Genomic DNA, 259 nt, shown 5'->3' on the forward strand with positions numbered 1-259 from the left:
TTAAAGAAGATTTTTTTATTATCGCACTATATCTCCTTGAGAACTACGATGAGGATACGCGTGTCTGTGGAGTTCTCAGCCACTCGCACGTTAATTTCGTGAGCAAGCTGTTCCATTAATCAGATCAACTAGAACACTTGTTGTCGCAACCGACGCAGTGCCAGTTTACATACACGACGTAGTCTGATCAATAAGTATCTCGACTGTTGCCATAGTAACGAAGCTATATATATATATATATATATATATATATATATAT

Source organism: Octopus bimaculoides, chromosome 7 (genome assembly GCF_001194135.2).
Source record: "Octopus bimaculoides isolate UCB-OBI-ISO-001 chromosome 7, ASM119413v2, whole genome shotgun sequence".
NCBI classification, from domain to species: domain Eukaryota; kingdom Metazoa; phylum Mollusca; class Cephalopoda; order Octopoda; family Octopodidae; genus Octopus; species Octopus bimaculoides.